This window comes from Onychomys torridus, chromosome 10 (genome assembly GCF_903995425.1).
Source record: "Onychomys torridus chromosome 10, mOncTor1.1, whole genome shotgun sequence".
Lineage (NCBI taxonomy): Eukaryota > Metazoa > Chordata > Mammalia > Rodentia > Cricetidae > Onychomys > Onychomys torridus.
In genome coordinates this window covers 74,622,596-74,648,649 of record NC_050452.1, presented here as the reverse complement: position 1 = coordinate 74,648,649, position 26,054 = coordinate 74,622,596, and positions in this window count along the sequence as shown.

Sequence of the window (26,054 nt, the reverse complement as noted above, 5' to 3'; positions counted from 1 at the left end):
GTCCGGCGGCAGTGTTCCCTGGAGAACTCTGCTCGGTCTACCTCCAGCGTCCAGGGTCCTGGAACCAAGAGAAGCCTCTCCTCTTGATCCTGAGTCTTCAGCCTCCTCCCTCAGCCCTGCCTTGTTGTTGGACTAACAGGGCTTGGCAGGGGCTGTAGAGAAGGTCTCCAACTACATCACTCTCTTCTCCACCTTCCCAGATTGAAACATACCTCACAACTTTTAAGCCCTTCCTTATTATCTCTATCTCTCTGTCTTCCTCTGAGTTGCCAGAAAACTCTATGATCCACTCCATTGGCAGTCTCGGTGTGAAAACACAAACAAATCTCCCACAACAAGAAAGTTTTATTTGTTACATCATCATGCAGTACTCCCACAGAAAACCAGTGTTTAACTCACAACCACAAAGTATTGGAGAGCTGTGCTAGTTTTAAAAATGAAGGCTAGGCATCAACAGCATGGCAGGGTACTTATTAGGGTGCTCAGCGTGGGTTGAAAGACAAATGAAAAGTCTGGGAATGGCAAAAAAAAATGTCTCTGCAAACAGAGGTTGTATGATTTGCTTCCGTTTATTTTCACTTTCCACCTGTGGGCTGATGATGTTCCGGCTGTGATGAAGGCCTTTCCACCAACAGGAGCTCCCACATCCCACAGCCTGGCGAGTCCTTTCTAGGTCTCTGGTTTTCAGAAATTAAAATTATAAAAATCTGATTTGGGGGACATTATATTTTGATGGCTTCTGTAGATTATAAATGTTATAGAAACTGGAAATGACATTCTCTGGCGTATATTTGCAAGAAGGCTAGGTTCCCAAGAAAGCTGTGGCTACCTCTAAGGATAAATATACATTTTGCAAGCATTCAGTAGTTCAGGTTTGTCTTCTGGGGTCCCCAAACAGTACACATCAGGTCTACAGATTTTTTTTTCTTCTCATAATTCATTAAGTCATTTTTCAAACATTCCTTGCCCTGAGCTGAGATTTGAAGAAGCTTGTTTGGCCTGAGCTTTGGAAGAACAACAACCAGATACAGAACCATAGAAAATATCTGAAGCCTGGTGTGATGGATCTTGCCTATAATCACAGCATTTGGGAAACCGAGGCAGGAGGGTAATCACGAGTTCAAGACCAACCTGTGCTGTCTGTTAAGTTCTGGGCCAGCCTGGGCTACTAGTGAAACTTGGTCAAGAAAAGTGATAAATTACACATATAATTTTGGAGAGGAGACAATTTAGCCCACAACAGGATTAAATGGGCTATTATCAAAAGATTTAGAATACCCAGTGCTTGGTTGGTGCCATGAAATATCCTTTCAAATTTCACTCTGAAATAAAAATCTATGGCTCCACTGGCAATGAATTCTCTAATGTAAAATACTGAGCATTTTTAAGGTGCATTATTAAACTTTATTTCCTATAGCAACCATTTCCAGCAGTCATAGAACATATTTCATAAAGTGGCCCCAGACTCTCCAGCATGTCCTGCACAATGCAGGTGGCTCAAGACTGAGCATTTTAAAAAGGACTTTAAAGTAAACTATTACAACGAAGCTCAGAGAAGAAAAAAGTTAATCAAATGATAATTTACACTACTAAAGGAAGAACTGGAGTTAATGGGACTCAGGAAAGACTGGAATAGAGCAATGGACAACATAGAAGAAGAGATATGAAATGAAGATATCTGTTTATGGAGGTTTGAAAAAGTGCTCTTGACATGCACCTCTGTGAAAGAAGCTTGGGAAGCAGGAGCAGACAGATGGAGGAGATGGACCTCGGTGAGGACGACAAAGTCCTGCTGATCCAGAGAGAAGCCCCGGGTCCGAGGTGACGGTAAGGAAAAGCAGCTCTCCTCCATCCTCTTAGGAACTCTGGATCCCATCAGACACTGTTGGAAGCCATGGAGACAGACTGGTTCCCCTCCAACAATGTTGCATTGAGCTAACAGGACCAGGTCTCTGTGACCTCAAACCAACCAGCTATTGTATGTAGGCGTCCCCAGAAGGACGTGAGAGTTGGCTTAGCCCCTCTGCCCAACCACCACTGTCCCTAGAGGTGAGCTCTGGGAGAGCTGTCATCTGCCAACACTTTAACAGCTGAGGGAGAGTGTCCCTTTGGTAAGGGGACAGAAAAAACAAAAAAAACAAAAAATGAAAAAAAACAAAAAACGAGTGCAAAGGAATATTCTGAAGGGGACATTAGTGCCCACGACCAGGTTTGACCTTTTTCTCTCCCTCGGGTTGTGCTTTTCTCCATCACAGTTGTTACTACTGTGCGTCTTACTATGTCGCTGCTTTCTTGTCTCGGGTCTGGAGAATGCCAGCACTGGTTCACTGAAACGTGGACTCTGTGTGGATCATTTTCACTCGTAATTTGGAAGTGTTGATTATGAGTTCATCTTCAACAGCTATCGATTAGTCAGAAACAGAAGAATACGTTTAAAGAGAAGGTTTTGGTGCCTATTATTTGCCAATCTGTATCTGAGTTCTCCCTTGGTTTCCAGTCAACAGATGTTGTTTTCTGGTTTCCTCTGGACCTGTTTTACTGCTGCCATGACTTGTCTAGAATTTTTCCCCTTGGAGGCCAGGGGTTGAATCTAGGACCTCCTGTGTGCCGAACGTGCTGTCCACAGAGCAACACGCTAACCCCATATCCGGTGTGTCTAGGAGCCTACAAGTAGGATGCTTCTCCTTGGTTCAGGCCATTGTATGACATGAAGTTCTTCCAGAAGAGTACTTACAACTATGAACATAATTTTTAGGAAGCTAACTTTTTAAAGTCATAGCAGAAATTTCTCTGGATATTAATCAAGAATTTGCAACCATAGAAAAGAATACAATATAATAAAAATTTGTTTAACACAATTTTTAAAAAGTAACCCTGGCATTACTGACTTATCCAGTAGACAGTGATAGCCTACAACACTGCTGTAACATTTGTCCTGATGGTCCATACTATCATTAGCAATTATGGCATCCATATTTTTGTGTGTGTGAGATGAAAACAAACCTTGCAATTTCTTTCTTGATTTATTTTGTCAAACTCATATTGCCAAATCTTTTTTTCTGAAGAAAATCTTGGGCACAGACTTCTTAATTTCCTGAAATAAAATTTCAATTAAAAACTTTGCCAACTTGGTTATTAAGTGTTCTTTCATGATATTAACTTTATTATAATCCACGACTAAGTCTTAACAGTTATTAAAGTTTTTTAAGAGTCATATATTGGGCTTAAAGAGATGATTCAGTTAAAAGCAATGCTCTTCTTCCAAAGGATCTAGATTCAATTCCCAGCACCCACTAGAGGTTCACATTCTAACTCCAGTTTCAGGGGGTTCTAACAGTCTCTTCTGACTTCCACAGGCACAAGCACTCACATGGTATGCTTACATACACACAGAAAAAACACACCCATAAATACAGTTTTTGAAACCATATATTGTCTATGCATGCACGCATGGCATATTCAGTTGCAATGAGTATTTTATTTCTCCTGTGGACTATGAGAGAATGTTTGTAAAACAATATATATAATACAGAGTTAACTTATAAAATATGTAAGCAACTGCTTCCAATTTAAGCCTGTCAGTAATCTATCATAAATGGGGAGGGGCTCGTGTGACCCCTCCCTTCCCTGAGGAGCTTTGGTTGATGGAAGATGGGAGATTCATCTTCCCTTGCTCAAGTGAGTATTCCCACATATATGCTTAGCAAGCAACCCTAATTAAACACAGTGGGACACACACACATGAAAGTAGGAGGAAGACTTGTGAAGAAGAGATTCAGTGGAACTGGAAGTGAGGATAGAGAAAATATAATCAAAATTATATATATTTATATATGAAATTGTGGGAAAGTAAATTTTTGTTAAAGTGAAAAAATCAATTAACATAAGTTTAAAATGTTGTTAGTAGATCTGATAGCATGTGATGGTAATTCCAGTTACTCAAGAGTCTAAGGCAAAAAAATAACTTGGGTCCTGGAATTGAAAGCCATCTTGGCAACATAGCAAGATCTTGTCCAATGAATGAATGAAGACTTGAACAGATATGCACACATCTAATGAGGCCTATGAATGGCCAGCAGATATTTTGAAAGATGATTAGTGCCACTAACCACCATCAACCTGTGAATCCAATGGCAGTGAGGTGTCAGCTCACACTACTGTGTGTGGCTTTTCCATCTTTTTCAAGTTCTCTGCCTGGTTTTCAGATGTTCGTCTTCTGTGTCCTCACTTAGTAATGCTAGTTCATAAAGGTGGTCCATAAAAATTCCACACATGGGACACTTGTTATGAAGAAAATAAATTCTATAGAAACAGTCCACTCGCCCTCAGATGCCTTACTAGAAGGAAGCCCAAAATCTAAGAGCAGAGAAGAGAAGGTACACTTCTTAGACAGACACTGATGTTACTGTGGGGTCCCCATTGTCATCACCTAGTGATTCTCACAGCCCGCTCCATGCCGTTCATCCCCATTGGAGACTACGGTTTCAATATTTTGAACTCGAGGAAATAAAAGCCTGCACTCCATAACAGCAATTACATCATGACAAGCAGTTGGTGTCCAACAAGCCTTACCCATGTTCCCCAGGCCATACAGCCCTTTCTGCTCCTCATTTGTCTCTGTAAGGCTTCCGTACAACATGGATGATTTCCGTTTCCCAAGCAGGAATGAGTTTCAGAGTAATTAAACTAATGTGTAGTAGAAAGTCTCTGTCAACTCTAACTATAATATGATTAAAATGTAATAAAAAACTAACCTCCCCAAATAACCTCATTAGGATTGATAAAATATAAGCTCCCCTTGCATTTTAAAAAAATATATAAGCAGTAAATGAAAGGTTTTTTTTTTTAATATTTTTTGTTCTGTTTCATTTTAGTGAACTCAATCCCAAGAGTGACTTCAGTGCCTTTACTGGCCACAAACACAGACAGATGCAATGAGGTGTAATTAGGACTTTAATGACAGACACTTTCAATAAACCCTCAATTAGCTGGAACCCTATGTTCCTAGGGCACTGAGATTGGCTATAGTTTTCTCTTGGCTTCGTGTAGAATGGACATTTTTGTCACTTTTTATTCTCCATTATATAAACAAATGGAAAACGCAGAGAAGTAGACCTTCTGCACTAACTGACAAACACTTTGGGAAGGAAATGAGTCTTATTTCCTCGATTGGTTGTGCTTCTCTTGTGAAAGCTCATGCTAAAGAATCAGGTTGTCAGAAAGGAAATTGAAGTACTGTTTCCAGCCCATGATCAGACCTGGAATTACACACACAGGAAGAACCAGCCATGGAAAAGCCTTGTTCTAGAAAGCACCTTTTCATCTCTCCAAACTGTCTGAGGTATAAAAATTGTCATGCAGATTTTGATGTGCTATTTGAATTATTGGTTCTTTCTATATAACTATTAACATTTGTTTCTAAATAGCTTTACTGAGTTGTAATTCACTTATCACATAATTTATCTATTTAGAGAGGAAAGTCCAATAATTTTTAATATGATCACAATTATATAACCATTATTACTCTAGATTTTTAGGACATTATCGTCACATCAAAAATAAACTCCATAACCAATCCTTATTTTCCTCCCTTCAATCCCAAGCCCCATAGAGTCACTTTTACTCTCTATATGTATCATTGTGCATATATATATATATATATATATATATATATATATATATATATATATATATATATATATATATACTCATTCTGGACACAACTGTGAAATATTTCCTCCTAAGCATGAGTTTCACTAATATCTTTTCATTCTCTCTTCCCCATTAGTTTCTATAACATTTTTAGTTCAAACAATGAATCCTTATAGCATATAGATAGAATTTTTGAAACATGAACTAGAATGGGACATCAAGTCCTTTAAGATGGGAATATCCTGAAGACAAGACTATTTAGTAAAGGGGAAAATGGCAATAAGAGTATTTGTTCATGTATTCCTTTAGACATCTAGGGAAGAAAAGCAGAGTCAGTGCTGAATTTAGATTGTAGTCAGAGGTAATCTTTATATGGTCTCATATTGGGGATAACCTCTAAAGAGGTAAAATGCATTATGATCGGCTCTTGCTGATCTCCTTATAAGTAGAATTTGTGTGTTCATTTATTAACACTCTGTCATTGCTCTTCTGTCCTAACACATCAACTCAAATCCTCGCTGTGTCACCTACTCTTTTGTGGCCATAGAAAAGACCTTGGCATTTCTGTGCCATTGTGTTCTCTCTCTGTTCAGTGATAATAATATAGTTGTCCACAGTGTTTTTAAATCATACTCAGATAAACTAAACAGTGCTCACTTTAGGTGCCTGTAATACAATCATATCTTATTATAAAGGGGTAAATCCGAAACTGCCAGCCTCATTGACTTTAACGGGGCCTTAATGACATGAATAAAGGTTGGTATAAACACAAACATTTTTTTCCTGGATCACTCTTCTCCCTGTTTATTTGCTTTGACCCTTGGCCACACTCCTTTCTCTTGTTTCCTACTGGGTTTCTCATCTTGTTTTACTAATTGAACTAGTCCCTAGATTTCAGATGTTCTACTGAACTAGTCTCTAGATTTCAGATGATCCACTGAACTAGTCCTTAGGTTTCAGATGTTCTAGTGAACTTGTCCCTAGATTTCAGATGTTCCACTGAACTTGTCCCTAGATTGCAGATGTTCCACTGAACTAGTCCATGGACAGTGGATGTTTTTCTATTTCCCAACATTCCTATTGGCTCCCTGCTTCCTGGAACCGTGTACCAGTCATTTACTCCATTGCATTGACACAGGTCTCTTTTCCTTCACTGCTTCCCCCCAGTTGTCCAGCACCCCTTCTGCTGCTTATGACCCTGACTGGCATGAGTAGCTTCTCTTTCCATTCAAAGCAGAAAGGCTGGCCAAGAGATGGATAATATGTAAACCAAAGTCAACTAGGAGGCTAGTGAAAAGTGGAAAATTGTGAAGTCAAGGAAAATGCCAGTTCTTTAATTTTAAAACAGTGAAGGGAGAAAGACCACCGACACAGAAGCCCAATGCTCAAGGGAAGGACTAAGTTCACAAGAACTCTGGAGCTTCTGAAAGTTTCAAAGTGGAAATGTTGGATATTTTCTACTTTTGGACAGTGAACAGAGTAAAAATGTAAGAACCTAGCAGATATGGTCCAAATGCAGATTTTTGTCAATAAACACATTATGACTATGATCTTGACTTATCTGTAAAATGTTTAATGATTATCTATCTTGTAGGAATGCCATAAAGATTAGAGATGATAAAATGTAATTCATCAGTAAAGATGAGTTAGTGAGTAGGCCCTTGAATTGGAAAAAAAAAGAGTCCCCCCAGATGGACACTAAAGGAGAGAGTTCCGAAGATAGGAGAGTTAGGGCCAAAGAGACTTAGAAAGTCAGATACACTTCTTCAGCTATTGATGCAACTGAGCAAAATTTTGCTTTTAACAAAAACATTGAAAGTGGTACGTGGTATTTCCTTTCACCACTAAATTAGCAACATTGAAAATTCCTATTGTATTTCAAAGAAGTAAAAAGAGAAAATATATGAGTTCCTAGATGTAAAAATTACCTGTTTGCCCCTCTGTGGCTCTGTGGGAACTTCAAGACAGTGACCCCATAGCTGTCTCTCCTGTGAACTTAATATATATAAAACAGTAATTGCGAGCTTTCACTGGAGCTGTGTATGTCTGAATCAGTCTAGAGAAGTCATTGATGAGTAAGTGTTCTGTATGAGATGCTGAACTTAGAAGAAGGATGTGAAGGTAGAGCAAGAGAGGCGATGTGAAGACTGTCATGGATAATGGCTAGAGCAAGAGAGAGGATGGGTAGATTGTCCTGGATTAATTCTGTCTCCCCAATTGTACATGTGGAATCTTAACCCCTGTACTTCAGATTGAGACTGTTTTAGATAGAGCCTTGAAAGAGGTAATTCAGGTGAAGTAAGGTCATGTAAATGAACCTGGTCATACTCCAATAACTCTGTCCTTTCAGGAGAGGAGATTAGAACACAGAGTGAGACACGGGAAAGGAAGGTCATGTAAAAACACAAACACAAGAAGGCAAACATCTGCTGAAAAAGGAGAAACCATCCCTGTAACAATCTGTCTGTGGCCTGCTAGCCTCCACGGTCATGAAAAAATAAATTTCAGTCATTTAAACCTCTCTCTTTGTCCCATTTTGGTATTGCAAGATTTATTCAGGAGGCAACAGAATGAGCTAGCATGGCCATGACCACAAGCAGAGGCAGAGCCCAAAGAGAGAGAATAGGAAGAATGAGTGGGTAGACAGTGTGGACCACGGCAGGACCAGGGCGATTCATTCAAATTTAATTTTGGCTGGAAGTCAGCAGTTCTATAATTCTATTAAAAGTTCAAATCTTTGTTAATGGGGTGCTATCTACAACACCTTGTATTTTCTTATATTTTGTTTGATGAGGGAACCAAGGCATTGAACAAGGGTAGCAAAGACATTTAGAAAAATATGGTGAGAGAGGAGCCATAAGCAGAGTAGTTTCTGGGACCACAGTTGTGACTGCACAGTCCTGGATGAATGCCCTTGAGATGCTGGGCTTCTGTCTTTAAAAGCTCAAACAGATTTTGAAAGAGCCAATGAATCCTAAATAGATACGGACAAAAGGCAGGGCTTAGTAGATAACTGTCACTGGATACTACTTTACACTGGTTTTCATGCTCTTACATTTAACTAAAACAAAAAGATGGGACACCCTGTCATCAAGCTCAGGTGTCTGCTGGAAAAAATCCTCGATAGAGGATTGTGAGGTGAGATAGCTCAACTTTTAAAAAGTGTATATGAAAACCTGAATTCAATTTCCAGAATCCACACCAAAAAACAAAAACAAAAACAAAAAAAGCCAAGCCTAGTTTACCCTCATGATTCCACAGCTGGGAAGGTAGAAATGGATGGGTCCCTGAAGCTTGCTGGGCAGTCAGTCTAGCCCACTTGGCAAATGCCAGGCCAGTGAGAGATGCTGCCTCAACAAAGTAGACTAGCCTATTGCAGAATGGCATGCAAGGTTTGACCTCTGCCTGTCACAGTCAAGTGGACCCACACACACGGACACCCACCCATATATAAACACATGTAGACACAAATTTTTTTAAGATTAAAAAAAGTTTCTGTGAAGTAAACAGTTTGGGATATGTTGGTTTAATGTGAGCAGAAAATTGGAATTTAGATGCTGTGCATTGAATCAATTAATCTACATTTAGTAGGCAATCAAATTACGGCTAGAGTAGTATTTTGGAGCTCATCTTTGTAATGATAAAAATCCTTGGGTGTTGATATGAAAGATGCTAAAAAATGAAAATGGACTGATAAAAACTCAACAGTCTACATGCTTTAGTATCTCTAAAAAACATGGTATTTTAATATGGAAAGCAAATTGTTGTGATACTACTGTTGCTTTTTTTTTTTTTAATATTGAGCAACGCCCACCTCTCTACCTATGGTTCCACTTTCTTCCATTAGCTCAATTATCTAAGGTCAAACACAGTCTAAAACTATCGGATGCAAAACTCTAGAAGCAACAATTCATAAATTGTGCATTGGGTGAGATGATGAAATCCCACCTCATTCTGCTCTGCCCTGCCCAGGACACAAATGATGCCCTTGGTGGGCATGTCCAGGCTGCAGGCTATCTACATGTTAATTATTTATTAGCCCTCAGTTGTCGGGTCAACTGCTACAATATGGAAATGCTAATATTCAGATGACCTTTCTTTACATATGGATTCTGTAAAGTGGCAATTAAGGTATTCAAAACAGAAACCATAATATGTTTACTTCCAAAAGAGTGGGAAAAAAATCAATGAGAAGAGAAAAATGTGTATGCTGAGGTTACTAAGATCTCTGCACATTATAATAACGTATTTTGAGAGACCATATTAATAAAGTTTTTGTGACAGCATGTTGTTATAAGTGCCCTGCTTACATTTAGCCCATTAACCATGCGTAAACAATAAGTAAGTGTTACCATGGGCATGCACACAGGAAAAGGTAGGGATGCAGGAACTCAGCTCTTTGTGGCTTCAGGCATCTCCCAGAAGCCTTTGAACAAAGCCCCCTTGAATAGGGGACTCTGCTGTATTCATCTTTCAGCTGCACAAAGAATTTTACTTTATGAAGATAAATTTTCATCTCGTGACTAGACTTTTGAGTCTTTTTTTCAGTTTTTTCTTTAGTAATTACTATTCCAAGTAAAGACTTGAATACTGCACTTTTAATAAGTGTAGATTTTATTGGCTACAACTTAATTTTTCAGTACAGTTCCCAACTTCTGAAACTGAGGTTTGAGCTGCACCATTTTTTCAGTTCAGCACAATGTGCCCACATGCTGCGGTGAGCTATTGACTCATTTCTCCCAACTCTGCTTAACTGCAGGGGAAATGTCTTCCTGGATGAACTGTCCTGGTAGACTTCTCACAAGGCTGACTCCACCTACAGAAAGACTGAATAAACCAGAACCATGTTGATGTTTTATTTCTTTATTCCTTAGCTCAAAGTAACTTTCTTAAAACATAGCAAACTTCATAATGATTGGGAACTAAACTAGTTAGACAGAAATATTTTAGTCATCAACACCTTTTATGAGTTAAGTTTCTATGGCTAGCAATTAAAAACGAGTTTCTATATTGGACAACATACCATAATGATAATGATAAATCTACTGTGCCCAGTCTAGCAATACATCCCTGACAAAATGATATTTTTAAAACCATTTTGGGCCAGGGAGATGGATCAGCAAGTAAAAGTACTAGCTGTCAATGTCTGATGATCTGACTTCAATCCTTGTGCCCACATGTAAAAAGCTAGCTGTGGAGGAGGTGGGCATATGTAATCCCAGCTTCCAAACAGTGAGAAGGGATGTGGAAACAGGAAAGTTATCTGGAAGAGATCATGGGTCAGCTAGCTTGAAGCAAGCTGTTCAGCAGAAACAAAGGAGAGAGATCCTGCCTCGACAGGGCAGAAAGTGAGAACAGACTCCCCTCAGTTGTCCCCGACCTCCACACATGCGTCATGGCATTCTTTCTTTCCTCCGTTCAAAAAATAAAAAAAATTTAATAAAAATTATTAACCAATCAAATTAGATTCAGTAGCCAGGCTATAATACTGCTATGGAACATTTACTGGGTCCAGTCTGGCTGGACCTTTGTCCATGACTATCATCACTCTCAAGAGTGGTTTCCCTTTATAGCCAGTTCTGGTCCATTCTTTAGATTCCAACGGACACATCACCTTCTAGAAGTCTTCTTTAGTTACACTGCCTAAAGAAGCGATTTGCAAGCCTGACGGTGGTGGCGCACACCTTTAGTCCCAGCACACGGGAGGCAGAGGCAGGCAGATCTCTGTGAGTTCAAGGCCAGCCGGGGCTACCAAGTGAGTTCCAGGAAAGGCACAAAGCTACACAGAGAAACCGTGTCTCGAAAAACCAAAAGAAAAAAAAAAACAATTTGCAATCATTAAATGTTTTCACTTGGATTTGGTTTTGTGTTATTATTTTCATTTCTTTCCCATCCCCATCCAGCTGACTGGGACAGTGTGTGAATAGAAGCACGTGGAACATGGTGAGAGGATGAAGACAGTGCTTCTTTTGGAATATTCATGAAGGCTTTGCAAGAGAAGCACTGTTTGTCCCATGATGGAAGAGATAGCATTCCTTCTCATCCATGGTAGCTCATGCAGCCAGTGTGACCATTCGGAGAAGGGGTAACAGTTGGTCGTGTGAGCCCAGGTTCCTCTCCTCTATTTGTCTTGTGCAGTTGTTGTTCATTAGCCAACCCCCGTGCTTTTACTGGGTTGAATTTATTCCTCATAAACTACTGAGATTACTAACATGGTGTGATCAATCACATTTATTTAAGCTCCTCCTAGGCAGCGTGTTAGATAGTGTCAGGGTAGGAGGATTCCAGGCAAGGGCAGCAATCTGCTGACCACAGAAGTCAAACCAGACAAACCTGAACTTTGGAGCCCCCATTCCCTCCCCAAACCCCTCTCACTTCGGACCCAGGCACATAGTAATGAGTCAGTCTCGTTGCTTTTATATTCAACCTTTTGTTCTTATTGCAGTCCTAATAGGTGCTATGAAGTCATCAACAGTAAACAATCTGTTGTATACAACACATGCATGAGCAGGTAGAAGCATTCAACCAATCAAAGGCTGGTGTTGTCTCCAAATTCCAGGAAAAAAGAAATAGCATCAGAATATGGTATCATTAAAAAGCTGGAGATGTTGCTCAGGGCTAACCCAGCATGCAGGAAACCCTGCGTTCCACCCCCAGCACTCTGTGAACTGCTCTTGGTGGCACACACCTCAACTACCAGAACTCAAGGGGAAGAGATGGGAGGATCAAAGTTCCAGGTCATCCTTAGAAACATAACAAGTTCAAGGCCAGGCTAGGCTACATGAGCCCCTACAAAATTAACAAAAATAAAGCATACACACACACATGTACACATGCATCACTGGACTCACTATAAAGTAGTCACAGGCAGTATGGACTCAGTGTTTGTCAGCTCCTGATCACAATGCTGTCCTTTCTACCTGTCCCTCGAGTGATGCAGCCATCCCCACAGCAGCATGTCAACTTGTTGCTCCCACCAAGTGAGCCAGAGATGATAATGCCAATCTAGCTGAGTCAACAAATACTAATTTCGTTCTGGAGGAAGCAAGTATGATGATAACTTTTCTGAAAGTAAATACATCATTATTTGCACTTCCCCGGATGTGAATGCATGTATAAATAATACAGTGCAGCTGTTCTCAAGTGTTCTTTAGTTCAAGGGGTCTTGTGTGGGAAATCCTGCACAGATCCTAGCACTCATCAACATCATCAGAACAGGATTTACAGCCTGCTGCAAAGCAGGAGCCCCAGCAATGACAGCGAAACAGTGGATGTCCACTTGAGATGTAGCTCGTAGACACTGGAGCCCCAGCCACTGGAGAGAGGGAGGAAGAGAGGGAGGGAAGAGAGAGACAACAGCTTACATCAAGTGCTTTCTGTCTAAACTATTTTTAAAACCTTCATTTGTTCTTCTCATGGAAATGATGATGTTGCCCAATTAGGGCATGTGCTTATTGCCATAAACAGCTCATGATTTTCCATTTGTAAAGAGATGTCATATGACCTTAGTAAGCTAAAACCATTCTGGAAACAAGGGAAAATAAGCTGAGGATTAACCATGGTTCCAGACCTAATATTTCTTAACATATTACTTATCTATATTTAATAATTCTGATTTGCTACTCACAGCTCCTTATGCTACTATACGCTCTCACAGGATACAATTGCATTTCCCAATATGTAGGTATTGAATGTACCTGACAAATGGAGTTACTTTAAATATATTTATTGCTGCCCACTTAAGTCTCCTAGTTGTCAATGATTTTGTTCTCTGCTCATAAGATAAAGTCTGTTGTAAACCAACACAAATCGTTTCCTTTAATGTGTTCTATAGCTTTATATGTTTAAGTATTTTCTCCATAATTTGTATTTCACACATGCTCTGAATAATACATAACATTCATTATATACATATATATTCATGATATACACACACACACACACACACACACATATATATATATATATATATATATATATATATATATATAATGAGGGGGTTACATATTGCTACAACATGCACATAGAGGTCAGGGGACAACTTCATAGAGTCAATTTTCTCCTTCTACCTTTACATGGGTTTCAGGGATCAAACTCAGGTTTGTACTGTAAGCAGTCTCTCTCTCTCTCTCTCTCTCTCTCTCTCTGTCTCTCTCTGTCTCTCTCTGTCTCTGTGTCTCTGTCTCTCTCTGTCTCTCTCTGTCTCTCTCTGTGTCTCTCTCTGTCTCTGTCACTCTGTCTGTCTCTGTCTCTCTGTCTGTCTCTGTCTCTGTGTCTCTCTCTGTCTATCTCTATCTCTCTGTCTCTCTCTCTGTCTCTCTCTGTCTCTCTCTCTCTCATTAAGGCAGGGTCACATGTATCTTCAGTTGGCTTGAAGTCTCTATGTAGCCAAATGGCTTTCAGTTTTCATCTTGCTGCCTCCAATTCCTGATATTTGTTGGGATTAAAGGCGTGTATACACCACCATGTTCTGTTTGTGTATTTATTACTAGAAATTGAACTCCTCCAGGTGTTGTACATGCTGGACCAACTGAACCATATTCCAGCCCTCATATACCTCAGTTCTGCAAGATAATAATCTGCATCTTTAACTGAGTGCTTACTTGGTCTCAGGCATTTGGCTAAGCTATATATGTACATGTCATTTAATCTTAATAACATTCTGAAGTTGGTGATATCTCTCTCTTTTAGTCCAAAGAAGCAAAGGAAATTAACTTACATATATAAAGAGATTCACTACAGCCTTTGGGCTGAGGCAGGCTGACTGCAGAGCCCTTGCTTCTAACAGCTGCTATGCAGCCTTGTCTTGGTATCCATAGGTATTGGCCCTATGACCCCTTCTAAATCTGTGGATGCCCTAAGTCTTTATATAAAGTAATGTAGCATTCACATATCACCAAACATAACTTATAATGCCTAATAGAAGGTAAATGTTATGTACATAGTTATTATATTAGATTGTTTAATTTATATACATAGTTATCATACTGGATTATTTAAAGGTGACTGCAAAGATTTTCACATGAGTTTGCTAAACTCATGAGTGCAGAATCATAGTACTGATTTTGGCCAATGTGTGGCTTAGCAGCAATGTCTTGGGACATTGAAGAAAGGCCTTGCCTTCTTCACAGTTGATGTCAGAAAGCAGTGACCTCTGGGAATTCCAATTCAAAGATTAACTTTTCCTAACCAGTCAGATAACAAGTCCCCTGGGGGTGAAAATGTACGACACTTTATACCTCAGTAGCCCTGGGTCATGTAGCAGCCCCCTCCCTTATAGGAAATTTGTTCATTTAATGGGCCATTTACCCATTCACTGTGCATTCACTGTGAAATGGTTCATCTCTCGTGTGGTCAAAGAGTTCACTGGTAGGTTGTGATTATTTATATTTTCAAAGAGTCTTCTATATTTTTAAAGACTTGTGATGCAAACCTCTATAGTATTAAACTTCAATGTTATGAAGAAGTATACAAATTAATATTTTTCTGATGTAAGTTCTCACTCTGCAACTCAAGCTGGCCTGAATCTTACTATATAGCCCAAACTGGCTTTGAACTCACAGAAATCCTTCTGCCTCAATCTCCCAAGTGCTAAGATTACAAGTGTGAACCACTGCGTATCTCTTCACCACAGTTGCTATCCCTCTCAAAGAACATGGTTTATTACGTGAATCTACATTGTCATCCTGTGTTCTTTCCCCTATTATTCCACTCCTCTTTCCCCATTTCCTTGTATTTTCTTTATTCTCTATTCCATTTCATATTGGTTTTTAAAAATTATTGATATTGAAATGATGACATTAGAAAGCAAACTGTCTGTGCTCACTGGGAAAACCGAGGAACCCGTGGTGCTTCAGGATCATATTCTACCTGCTATTATCCCTGGGAACACGGAAGCAGCTACCAGGCTCCTGTCTATAGCAAGCATGAGGGCTAAAGGAACAGTTGCTGGCTTGTTTATTTGAAATTTCATAAAGAAAAATGTCAAAGAGGTGAGTGTGATTAGTTGATTTCTTAATATTCTTCTAAAAATTCCTGTGCTTCCTATGTCAAAGTCTAAGAAGCTAGAAATTATTGTAAATAAGCAGGACAGAAAGAACTCAGCCTAGGCTATGGTTACATGAAGGATCAGGGAAGCCTCATATGCTCAGTGAGGTGACATCAGTGAAATGCTGTAACTGCAGAGTCAGACAGAAACAGGTCATCCAAGGAATGCTGGAACCATGAGGAGGGCAAAGCCCAGTCAAAGATGCTGGTTGATGCACAAGAGGGAAGGAGAAGCCTGGCCTCCCTGCTTCTTGCAGCCCTCCTTCCTTCCACTATCACTCATTGACTGAAACTAGCCAAGGGCAGGGTGGCATGAAGGCTAAGAATATAACCCACCCCACTGTCATTTCCTCTGATCCACAGCAAGGAGGACTGGAGGGCTGGATTTGGGAAACATCGGCCAATGCTCACATCATGCCCAGAATGCATCTTTATACAGCTCACCTCTCTATCCTCTGGCTTGTTCATTCTTTCTGCCCCCTTTTTCTGGGTATTCCCCCAGGCCTTGGAGAGGGTGGTGTTAAAGGTCCATTTGGACCAAACACTCCACTTCCCTTATTCTGGGCACTTCAGTCAGTTATGAGTCCATAATCCTATTGCTGAGGAGGGGGAATGGCGACAAGGAGTTCAGATCCCCCCTCCTGTGTTGGGGTGGGGATCTGAACTCTGGTCTTCATATTTATCTGGAAAACTGCCTTATCATTTGCTTCATCTCCCCAGCCCCTGTCAACCCCTTTTGCAGGGGAATCTGCAAGCATTCAGAAGCTAAACTCCTCATAATGCAATCATCTCCTAAAAAAACCACTCCTCAATTGCATTGGAAATGAAGTTTTGACATTAATTTCAAGGGGGACAGAAGCATTCAAAACATGGCACCTACAATAGGATCAAATCAAATTGACGCTTGTTGTAACTAAGAATTTGTTTCATAACCAGACATAATTAGATAGACTTGATTACACAATAAGATTAACTAGGAATAAGTAGAGAAAATTATAAACACCCTCATAAATAATCTTTTTAAACTTCTAATTATTTATTTGAGTAAAACCATTAGTTTAGAAATAAATGATGAATTCAGTGGATAAATACGGCAGAAAAACTTGGATGTTGAGGCAATTATATTCTGAGTTTAATTCCTGCTATTAAGTAATTATGCCATTGGAAGATACTTTGTCTTGTACAACCTTGCAATTATTTTTTATAATGTTGAAAGAAAAAAACAGAGCTAGACTGGTCTGTGGAAGCTCTTCTATATCCACTCTTTGCTAGTTCTCCACAGATGAAACTGCTGCCCATCATGCAATTGTAGTGTGTCATTTCCTCCATTCTACATACACTTCCTATGTGTACTTGCATGTATACACATGTTCCTTTTTATTTACAAAAGCTGTATCATGGGGTTGGGGATTTAGCTCAGTGGTAGAGCACTTGCCTAGCAAGCACAAGGCCCTTAGCTCCACATTAAAAAAAAAAAAAAAAAGCTGTATTGTGTCACCTCTCACAAAATACACTAAGATTTTTACACTTTGATTTAAAAAGTCTTGATATCTAAAATCTTTTATTTATTTAACTAACAAATATGTAACACGTACACTTTTTAATGCTCTGACTAAAACACCCTTTATAATCATTGGATCCTATTTGTCCCCTTGTGTGGTCCCCTCTCTTGAATACAGTGGGAAAGCCAAGCAACCACACTCTGAGGAATAGAATGCAGTGGTGCTGATAGAACGCTGCTTCCACAGCTGGGTTACACAAAACCTCCACTTCCCACTCGCCACAGCTTCTTCCATTGACTTCTTAGCTTTTACACTGTAGTGAATGCTGTTCTGTTAGAGAAGAGTCCTCCAGACAAAAAGGATCTGGGGTCCTCAGCCTGACAGCCCACGGGAACCAAATTCTGCTGATGGCCATGCAGACTTGGAAAAAGGCACTTCCACGACCAAGCATTCCCTCTTAGATGACACTTCAACAGCTCCATAGAAACTCCAGTACAGGTGTCCCAGGCCCACATTCCTGACCCACAGAGACTCTGAAGTGAAAGTACATGCTATTTTAAGCTACTGAGATTGTGATAGTTTGATGCTCAGTAGCACATACCTAATGCATATATGTTATAAAGCTTAAAAGCTATAAAATCTCTGTCGCATATCTCCCTGTAGTTAGCCAGAGCAAGAATTGCTACGAGTATTAATCTAGAGAATCTTACAGTACTTAAAACTTTTAAAGACAATCTGTAATAAGTACATTTGATATTGACATTTTTATCAAAATTCTCTGATTCACAAATTATGTCCAGATCTTAGAGTCAGGTTACAGAGATGGCTCAGTAGGTAAAGAAAGCCCTTACCACAGGAAACTGAGGGTCAGAATTAGATGCTTAGCACCATATATTCTGGGTGAGTGTGGTGACTGCCTTTAACTCCAGCACTTGTGGAAACATGAGGTGCTTGGAGCAAGTTTGCTAGCTAGACCAAACAAATAGCAAGCTCTAGATTCAAGTGAGAGACCCTGCAGATATATAAGGTAGCGAGTGCTTAAGGACACATGGCTTATATATCCATGCAAGCCCATACATATGTGTGAACACACATATATGAATACCCATATATACCACACACATATAAACATGCCCCCAAAGAAAAGTATCTAGGTTAGGCAAAAAATACAGAATTATCTCATGAGTACCTGGGAAGAAAAGACAAAGTTATACATGAGTTTTGGTTGAGTTGTGTCCAATATCTAGTGGTATTTACAACTTCCAGAAATTCAAGTACCTTAATATTAATAAGATTTTGTATTGTGAGACCTATTGCTTATAATAAAAAATGGACCTGAAGATCATCACATGTGCATCCCTAATGTCTTTGACATAGCCAATGCTGGTTGCAGATTGTAAGGCACTCATTGCCAGAAAGAATAGATACAAAATAGAAAGTATTGTGTTGCGTGATTCAAAACCAAGTCCATGCATCCACCCTACACATAAAATACTGCTCCTCACCCCTCAGAAATAACCTCATGTGACTGGAAAGAACAGGGTCAAAACTAGTGGGAAAGACTGACTCACATTTGAGAGGAAGAATGAACTAGGGATAGGAAGACGGCTAAGTGTGCAAAGCACTTTCTGTTCAGGCATGAAGACAGAGTTCAGATACCAGAACTCATAAAAAGATTGGGCTGGCATGCAATTCCAGAATTCAAAGGGAAAGCTGGCCAGCTAGAGTAGCCACAGGGAAAGACTCAGCTCTATAAGTCAAGTGGGGAGTAATGGAAGAAGATTCCCAACTCCAACATCTGACCTGGAGACACAGCACACACACATACACACACACACACACACACACACACACACACACACACACACACGTAACCTTCACACATGTTAGCCTTCTACTATCCATGCATGCCACACATACACACATAAAAGTGAAAACAAAATCCAGATAAATATAAGAAAGTGTATATTTCACTCAGAACAAAAGGATGCAATCTTTTTCTGAAAAGGGCCAGGCACTGAATATTTATGGCTTTGCAAACCATGAGAGATCTTTCATGGTAATTCAGTCCCATTGTTACAGATGACATGTAATTGGAGAATGTGGCCATCTTTTAATAAAAGGATACTTTTAGTCAGACGTGACTTATCCATCAAGAATGAATATGTTGGAGATTTTTGTCCCCGATGTACAAGTGTTGAGATGGTAGATCTATTTAAAGTAGGATGTCTGTAGGTCATTGAGGATGTGACCTTAAAAGGAATTATGTCTCTGGCTTACTGGTTCAAGATATAACTTATTGCTGTCACACACACCTTCTTCCTTGCCATGTCCCATACTACAATACCATCAATTTATTATCATCTATCATACTTCCCCACCATAGAAAGATCTCTGTGTCACAATTATGCTGATATAGGCATTATGCCCTTGACCCACCCCCAAAACTGTGAGTCTTTTGAGCTTTTTATTTAAAGGTTGGGGTTTCCTCAGTTATTCTTCATGGTAACAACAATAACAATGACAAACCTGACGAACACAAATTTTATTTACAAAATTGCTCTGTAGACAAATTGTCCCAAGGCCTGGCTGACTCTGCTCACACACCAGAATCACCATAATTTGGTACAGACAAAGGGATTATGAAGCTGGAGTCTTTCAACCTGACACCCAATTAAAAGTATACCCAGATTAGAAAACATCCAGCAGCCGAGAAGAACCTCCTTCTCTTACAGTACCAATCCACCGCGGCTTCCTGAATCTGCTGAATTGACCCTGCTGAGGACAGTCTTTTATATTTGAATCAAATTTTTTACCTGTGTCTACACTCATGATTTTTGTTCCTCCAGAATTTGAGTTGTAGAGCTAAAACAGAGCCAGCCATGTGTTCCCTCATTCTTTGGGTAGTGGAATCAGAGCTTGGCTTTGGCTTCTGCCTATGAGGATGACACTCACGATAGAGGTCAGGACCAAAAGAAATACAGCTGCCTCAAGTTATAAAAGCACTGTGAAAAAAGTACGTTTTAGAAAAACAAGTGTACTGTATAGAATTTTCATTGTTTTCAAAACTGGAAAAGCAAAATGCTTTTCATTTATTTCCATGCTAGCCAAAAACTACAAGGGTTAAGTGAGCTTTACCTTTCTCCTTCTTACTTCAGGATGCTAGATCTTTTTTTTTTTTTTTTTAAATGTGGAGCTGAGGATCAAACCCAGGGCCTTGCACTTCCTAGGCAAGCGCTCTATGACTGAGCTAAATCCCCAACCCCCATGAACGCTAGATCTTTAAGGTATGAAGTGGATTCCTAAGAGACAGAACGTGACACAAGGCATGTTTGAAATCTTCTTGGAGATTAAAGAGCCACAGCCAGTTTCCTGTAAACAAAAATAAAAATGAAACCCAAGTCTAAGGAGCTGCAGAAATGACTAAAAGCAGAAAAAAAAAAGCCACTTTCTAGCCCAGCCTCCACTTCCTCCACAACCCAGACAAGTGGGTGGAGCAGCTCTGCCCAGGAGGCACACAGAAGGTCTTCAGGGGCTGTGCTGAGAACTCTGGCTAACCCCTGGCCAACTTCTGATCCACAGACCAAAATCCCCCAAGGGTCAGAGGATATCAATGAAATACACAGGAAAGGGTCAAACGCTAGCTCCCAACCATAACAGCTTCTCGCCTAACCTACCATTTCCTCTAATTATGGTTATCCCCACATTAGGGTGGGAGAGTGTTCTAAAATACTTCTTCAGGTTTCCTAGAATTTACCACCCACACAATATTTGATCTGGTAACCAGATTCTAGTTAGCATATTAGTAACATTGGATAAGCTTTAGAAATTAGGAAGAAAAAAAAAAAACAGTGGTAAATATGTAAGTATGACATTTTGGTCACATGACTTAGTTTCGTGAATCTAGTGACACAGGTTTCAAACCCAAATCTATAGATGAGCACTATTGCATCCCAGGATTGCATTCTGCAGAGTAGATGTCAGATCCCCAAGGCAAGAGAAACATAGATCTTAGTCATGTGATACCCAAACCAAGGTCCACGGCCAGGTAACAACCTAAGACAGGTCCTTGCTACTAGGCTCCCTAATAATACCTCCAAATCCTCCCATTTGGACAAACCATGAGGAAGACAAGGAAGACAGTTAGAGGTACTTCTTTCTGAGAGTGAAAGACATCCCATGGCCAAGAACTAATTACATCTAGATACCAGGAAGGCTGGAAAGCGTGGCCTCCGATTGATAGTTACATTCCACCCACGACCTTGAAGACAATGCAGCTTTGATACAGCAGCTGCTCCTGCTACTGTCACTGTGTTAGATACCAGAAGGGGTTCAGATGTAGCAATGCAAGGTTGACTACAGAATGTGTCTTTCTCTATGGCACCTGTTAAAAAACAAACTGTTCACTTATAGTTTGCAGGGCCAAGAAAAGTATTCAAGGTCATTGCCCTGTGCATTCAGCATGAAGCTAATATCAGCCCACGATGTACGAGAAAGAGTACGCTTCACATTGGTTATTCCCAGAAGGTGTACAAGGACATTCTCTCGTGCTGTGTGGCTCATGACCCTCGCTTGTCATGAGCTTCCTATGTGATATGTGGAAAAGCCAACAAGTTTTTCATTTGCATTAGATACGAGCTTGTCAGACAAAACTATTCACTCTCTTTATGAGATTCTCAGATCAACACACATATAATGCAGTATGCACATGTGTGGTAGTGTACACATGTGTTAGTATGCACACATGTGCAGGCCAGAGGACAACTTCAAGTTTTATTATTTTGTCTATGTATGTAATATATATATGTTTTTTTCAAGACAGGGTTTCTCTGTGTAGCTTTGGAGCCTTTCCTGGAACTTGCTTTGGAGACCAGGCTGGCCTCGAACTCACAGAGATCCGCCTGGCTCTGCCTCCCTAGTGCAGGGATTAAAGGTGTATGCCACCACCGCCCCACTTATATATATTTTTAACTTTAATTTTTTTTTTTTTTGAGATAGCCTCTCTCACTGGTTGGAACTCATCAAGCATGCTAGGCTAACCAGTGAATCATGAAAATACAATTTTTTTCCACCTCCCCAGGGCTAGACCTACAAGCCTATGCAAGTACACCTGGCTAGCTTTGTTCTTGTCTCTTTTTCTCTTTGTTGTTTCTTTGTTCATCTCTCTTTCCAAGGAGGGTTCTGTGGATCCAGCTCAGATCTTGGTGCTTTAAAGGCAATCACTGACTGAGCCATCTGCCAATTCCTGTGATGCATTTTCAAGAAGTGAGTCAATCGATAAATAGACATGATGGGCATAGTACATGGCTTCTATTACAAGAATCTGAAAAACATTCAAGTTATAAATGCCAAATCAGGATAGTTGTTAGCAATATTTTACATAATGCACACTTAAAAAATTCTGTACAAAAGATGAGTCCCATAAAACATGTGAACTTGTCAGTATTGAGATTATTATTTTGAATACCTCAGTTTTGAACAAGCAGAGGTGGGCTTGGGGTTGCTCTCTCTTACCCCAGAGAGAAGTAAATGCTGCAATCCCCATGATTATGGGAAAATATTTATAGAAAGAAAAGCATTAGAAAGGGTTTTAAGGGCATCCTGGGTAGAAAGAGCATAGTATTTGGTCACAAAAATTCATTCTGCATAACTCTCCAACAATTTCATTGGATGCAAAGACAAATTAAAAGGTTGTTTGAACATCACATCCATGATGCTTGGAAATGGAAGTGTGGAAAACAAAGATCTAAAAACAACTTGGATTATGGTCAGGCTTGATAGGCCTGATCTGTTTGGCAATAAAACTGCCCCAAAGCCACACAGACTCCCTTTTCCAGGAAAGAAACAAACCAGTCTCTTTGGTTTCAATCTCCTACTCATGGTGCAACAGAATCTGACCCACATTGAGAAAATGCCTCTGGAAAAATCTATATTGTGGAGGTCAGGAGAATCATTTCCAGCACATGAGAAAATGACAGTAAAGTCATTTGTTGAGTGAGTTCATGCTTCTAAAAATATGGTTTAGGGGCCTGCAAGACAGCTAAGTGAGTAAAGGTAGATGGCTCTGGAAGAATAACACCCAAGGTTGGCCTCTGACCTCCACGTGCACAGCACATACACACGCACACGCACATATATACACACACCACAACACATAGTATGTATTAAATGAAATAAAAACATAGCTTGATTTTTGCTAGTATAATAATGCTCATTTATTTTTATCTTCATTTAAAGTACAGGAAAGCATGCATGATGTTTTACTACAGATAAATATCTCAACTTTTCGGCCTCCTGCTGGCTCCTGTTCTGTTAGTGACTCAAAGGTCTGTGTCTATTAGCTGCTGTCTACTTCAGCGGCCTGATTGCTCTTCCTGTTGTAATGTTAATATTGTATTTTCCAGGAACTTAAGAAACATAAATCATAGAAGTTTAGAGCTGAAACTGACCTTAAAATAATCCATATCAAGTCTATCAGAGAACAGTATCCTGTAGGAAATGGGTGGAAATGTGAGAGTTATGTTTAGTGGGATCTGGAGGAGATGTTTAAGATAAGGCTTTATGCAAGCAACAGAAAAAAATGTCTGGAGCCATTTAACCTGCCTAAGAATAACATACTTTTATGGTAGAAGGTTAATTTATTCCTTCACTGAATAAATATTGACATATAAGCTGCAGAAACATATCATAGAACTTATATTTTATTTTATTAAAGATTCAAACACTGAAGAAGACATGAAACCTGTGTTGCAAATTACTCATGTCATGTATGTGTCCAGGAGAGGGACATTAATGCCAGTGTTCCTCAACAGTAAACAGCAGGCAAAGGGCTCCAACAAAGTGGAGTTTGAAAATATTCACCTTATCCTCTTTCCTGGGGTTCAGCTTTTTTCTCTTGCTCTTAGTTTTCTTTTTCTCTTCTACACTGAAATCATCACATTTTTATATTAACATATCATGGATTTGTGGTGGTACTGTGTTCCCCAAAGTATTGTGCACCCTAATAAACTTATCTGGGGTCAGAGAACAGAACAGCCACTAGATACAGAGGCCAGAAAATAGTGGTAGCACATGCCTTTAATCCTAGCATTCCAGAGGCAGAGATCCATCTGGATCTCTGTGAGTTCAAGGCCACACTGGAAACAGCCAGCCATGTTGACACACACCTTTAATCCCAGGAAGTGATGGCAAAAAGCAGAAAGGTATATAAGGCGTGGAAACCAGGAACTAGTGCTGGTTAAGCTTTTCAGCTTTTAGCAGCAGTTCAGCTGAGATTCATTCTGGATGAGGACTCAGAGGAAACAGGATCAGCTGAGGAACTGGTGAGGCGAGGTAGCTGTGGCTTGTTCTGCTTCTCTAATCTTCCAGCATTTACCCCAATACCTGGCTTCAGGTTTGATTTTATTAATAAGATCTTCTGACAATTCGTGCTACATGGATTATCTACCCAAAATTACTTAAATATGAATTTTTTTAAAAAAGATGTATTTATTTATTTAGAAGAAGTCATCAGATCTTATTACAGTTGGTGGTGAGCCACCATATGGGTGCTGGGAATTGAACTCAGGACCTCCGAAAGAGCAGCCAGTGTTCTTAACCTCTGAGCCATCTCTCCAGCCCTAAACATCAAATTTTAACAAGTATTCTCATAAGTTGATTTTATAGAACATTTCTGTCCTTTCATACATTCTATAAAACATCTGTCATTGTTGCTTATTGTTACAATTAGATTTCTGCACAAATGAGGGCCTATGGCTGCCAAATATTTATCTTATTGTCTGAATCAGCAACTTCCCTCTTCAGAATATCTGTGATTACCAGTACCTGCATCATTATTGCTATAGGCATAGATTTGTATGCTCCTGTGATGGATGCTGGATGAGAAAGGAGACTTCTTGTTTGAGTACAATCCCACAGTGCTCTTCGTTTTAGCCTCTCTGTCCACATTCTGGAATTCCCTTTTTAACTACACCCCCTTGCCCCAGTAACTGCACAGTTTCAAATATCTTAGTTTATTTTCGTAAGTAACCAGCTCCATCAGGATAAGTATGATGTCATCTGAGAACAAAATCAATTAAATCTACTTAAAGGGCCCACCACTTAAAGAATGTTAAAGTATCCCCAGTGTGAATGACATATTAGTAAATAAATATTAGGAGCTGAAACTGTAGCACAGTGATAGAGCATGTGCCTATTTCAGTGTAGAATAGGAAGCAAATCAGGAGACAAGACTGATTGGCTCTGGTTCTTTGGGTTCAATCCTAAGCACCCTTAGGAAGAAGGATGAGGAGAAGGTGAGGAGTGAGGGGAGGAGGAGGAGGAGAGAGTGAGGAGGAGGAGGAGAAAGAGAAGGAGGAGAGACAGAGAGACAGAGACAGAGAATGAAGGAAAGCCACTTGCAGACCTGCACTGGTCAGGAGGAGTGGAGGAGCAGTGCTGGGAAAATCCGGTTCCCCTCCTCCCAGCACTCAAGAGGAACCGCCTACTGGAAGGTCCTTTTAAATAGATTCCTGCTGAGTCAGCAGCAAGGTAGCTCTAGAGGTGAACCAGGTTCCTCCCTCGCTGGGCACCTCATTCCGGGAACCCAGAATGAGTACTTGGGAATGACATTCTGAGATCTGGCTGTAGAATACTTCTAAATAGAGGGGGAAATCTGAGTCAAAACTGTAGTGTTCTCTGAGCTGGAACTCCAAGGGACAGCACACTGGGCGCTACTTACAGAGTCCAAGAAACTAAAAATCATAAAACCACACAAGTCAGTCAATAAATAAAATAATGAAGTAGAGAGTTCTCAGAAGGTTGAATCCAAATGTCCAATAGACGTATAAAGATGTTTAGCATCCTTAGCCTGCA